The following is a 3,698-nucleotide window of genomic DNA, read 5'->3' on the forward strand; positions in this document are numbered from 1 at the left end:
CCTAGAGAAAGGAGAAATGAGAACGCGGGGCGGCGGGGGCCCTCCCTGCACGCCCCCCACGGGGCCACCCACGCCCGAGTCCCTCCCCCTTCGCCCGTCTTCAGCCTTTGCACCTGGCGAAGCCCTACCCAGGGGCACCGGCCTCCCTCCCCTCCCTCCCCTCCCCCAGGGGCCCGCGGCTTCCTGGCCGGTGACGTCATGCAGGAGCCAAGGCCCGAGCGGGGGGAAGAGGCGGAGCCGCGAGCCGCTCCTGCCACCGCCCACCCTTCCCTGTGGCCCGGCAGGGCAGGCCACGTGAGCCCGCTGCCAGGGGGCTGGCCCCCGCCGAGCCGAGCCGAGTGCCAGAGGTGCCAGACACCGCGGCCGGGGGGCGGCCGCTCCCAGGCTGCCCACGGCTGCAGGAGACAGTACCAGTCTGAGGCACACGTGGGGGGGCGGGGGCGGGGCGGCATGCAGACAAATATGCGGGTGTATGGCCTGGCATGGCGGGGCGAGCCATTACACAACCAGAGAAAGCCCGGCAACACCAGGTGCAGTCCTAACAATAATGAATTTTATGCATTTACTAGCACCTATGGTGGCTTTTACTGTAGAAAATCAAATACTGTGTGGGAGCTTTTCATGGGCCGGGATGCCATCCTGATTCATATGGCATGAATTGTATACATTAAATTGTACACAGGGTGGTTTAAAATGTGGAAAATCAGATCATAGGCAGGAGCTACTAATTGGCCCAGGATGCCATCCTGATTCATATAGAATGAATCGCTTACATTTAATTGAACAGAGGGGTGGTTTAAAATGTAGAAAATCAAATCATATGAAGGAGCTCTTCACTGGCCAGGTTGCCATCCTGATTCATATAGAATGAATTGTATACATTGAATAATAGGTATGTTTTTTTTAAATGTAGCAAATCAAATACTGTGTAGGAGCTCTTCATTGGCCAGGTTGCCATCCTGATTCGTATAGAATGAACTTTATACATTTAATTGTACATGTGGTAGTTTTAAATGTAGAAAATCAAATAATATGAAGGAGCTATTCATTGGACAGGATGCAATCCTGATTTCATATAGAATGAATTGTATGCATTCAACAGTACATATGGTTGTTTTAAATGTAGATAATCAAATACTGTGTAGGAGCTATTAATTGGACAGGATGCAATTCTAAATCATGTGGAATGAATTTTATACATTTACTAGTAAATATGGTAGTTTTAAATGTAGAAAATCAAATAATATGAAGCAGCTATTCATTGGACAGGATGCAATCCTATTTCATGTAAAATGAATTTTATACATTCAATAGTACATATAGTTGTTTTAAATGTATAAAATCAAATAATATATAGGAGCTATTAATTGAACCAAAAATACAATTTAAAAATTTCTTCTAACAGAATGTTTATTACATGTGTACAAAATCAAATAAAGCATAGGAATTACTAACTGGACCAATATCCAATTTTTAAAAGGTCATATGTAGAGTGAATTTTATATGGAAATGATATTTTATATATATATATATATATATATAATCAAATAAATGGTACAAAGTTTTCATTATACCACAAAATGCAATTTTAAAAATCCTATAGAACTAGCTCTATGACCTTGGTCAAGTCACTTAACCCCTATGCCTCACAAAAAACCAAAGAAATTCATTTATGTATTGAATTTTAACCATAAATAATAATATGTATGTATAATATCATATAAAGTACAGGAATTATTAACTGGTTCAAACCAATTAAAAAATTTAACTACAAATATAAGTATATATGTGTATAATAAATAAATAAAGTGTAGAAGTTATTAACTGGACCAAAATATAATTTAAAAATCCACTCATAGAATAAATTATATATAAAAGCATATGTATTACATACTAAAGATAATTAACTGAAGTATAGGAGTTATTAATTGGACCAAAGTACAATTTTAAAAATCCTTTTAATAGTATGTTTATTATACATATACAAAATCAAATAAAGTATAGATGTTTCTATTTGGACCAAAATGCAATTTTAAAAAGTCATGCAGAATGAATTTTATGTAGTTTATTATTATACATAACGTAGGAGTTATTCATTAGGCTTATAAAGGCAATTTTGAATATCCATAAATATAATGAATTTTAGCCATAAATAATGTTACATATCATATGTGTATAGTGTCAAATAAATAAAGTGCAGGAGATATTAACTGGACCAAAAGGCCATTTAAAAAATTTATATATATATATATATATATATATATATATATATATATATATACACATATATATGTATATATATTGAATTGAATATAAGTTTATGTATTGCATATTTTATATATACAAATATATAATCAAATAAAATATGGGAGTTATTAATTGGACAAAATACAATTTTAAAAATTCATGCATAATGAATTATATAATAGTATATGCATTACATATTATATATTTGTATATATAATAACACTAAAAGAACATGATATTTAAAAGCTGCCCAACTTAGTTTAATCAGTCATGAGGATAAAGAAACATATTGGGGTGGGAATGGACTAGGGCAGAACATTGAATAGGGTGCCCAGAGGGCATTACTTTATTGGCTAGTTTTCCTTAATTGTTTTTTTTTTTACTAGGAGACAATAGTGAGGGATATGCAGGGGAACCATTTTACAAAGTGACTGTGGCTTAAATAACAAAAGAAACCAATTAAAAAAAATTTTTTTTCGTTTTGACCTATGATTTCATCATTAGGGGGTTATCTTCTCTACTGTTTTAGTTGCCAATTTGCTTACATTCTTAGAATGTCTGGGAACCCCGGGACACACCACCAGTATTAGAGACTTGAACTCAGAGCTTTCCATGGCCAAGGTCAACTTGTTGTTGCTGGCTTTCCTCTCTTACTGTTCTCTCAGGAGTGCCTTCCAGTTCTGAGATTGCATATTGATCAGAATTCTTTCTCCTGAGCTGAGGCCCTGGTTATAAAGGGGCGCACACTGGGACCTCTCCTCTCTCCCATTCCCCTTTTATCCACACACGTTCTCCTCTAATCCCCATATGACAGTCTTTATTTTTATTCCAGAACATCTAAAAGGGATTCTGGCAAGAAACAAGTATCTTCTTCTCCTCAAAGACAGGATGATCTTCCAAAGCTATCCAGTCCTCCCCATGTCTTACCCTTCCACTTGTGTTCCTTACTGTCTGTGTGATCTCTCTGGACCTCAGTGTCCTCCAGCTCCTAGGACCTTTTGGTAAAGCAGCAGAGAAGAATGAGGAGGGTTGTTGTTTTCAGGAAATGTCGTCAAAATGAGGCATACACACAAACCAAATTTATATCTATGAATATGAATGTTATGTATCTATATATTTATATGTATGTTTGGGTGTGTGTATGTATACATATATAAATGTCTATATATGGATGTGTATCTATAAAAATGTGTGTGTATATATATCTGTGTCTATATATATACACTATATATATTTTATACATACATACATATATATATATATATATATATATATCCATCCTTAATTATAGCCATCCTGGTGGGAAGAGGAGAGGAAAAAAAAGTATAAAATAAACATAAGAGAACAGAAGAAATCCTACTAGGAAGCAAAGAATGGATGTATAATTTTGAACATAATATGTAATATCTATATATGCTTTCTTGAACCTGAAATTTATTGTTTGGTATTAT

Source organism: Macrotis lagotis, chromosome 4 (genome assembly GCF_037893015.1).
Source record: "Macrotis lagotis isolate mMagLag1 chromosome 4, bilby.v1.9.chrom.fasta, whole genome shotgun sequence".
In the NCBI taxonomy this organism is placed as follows: Eukaryota; Metazoa; Chordata; class Mammalia; order Peramelemorphia; family Peramelidae; genus Macrotis; species Macrotis lagotis.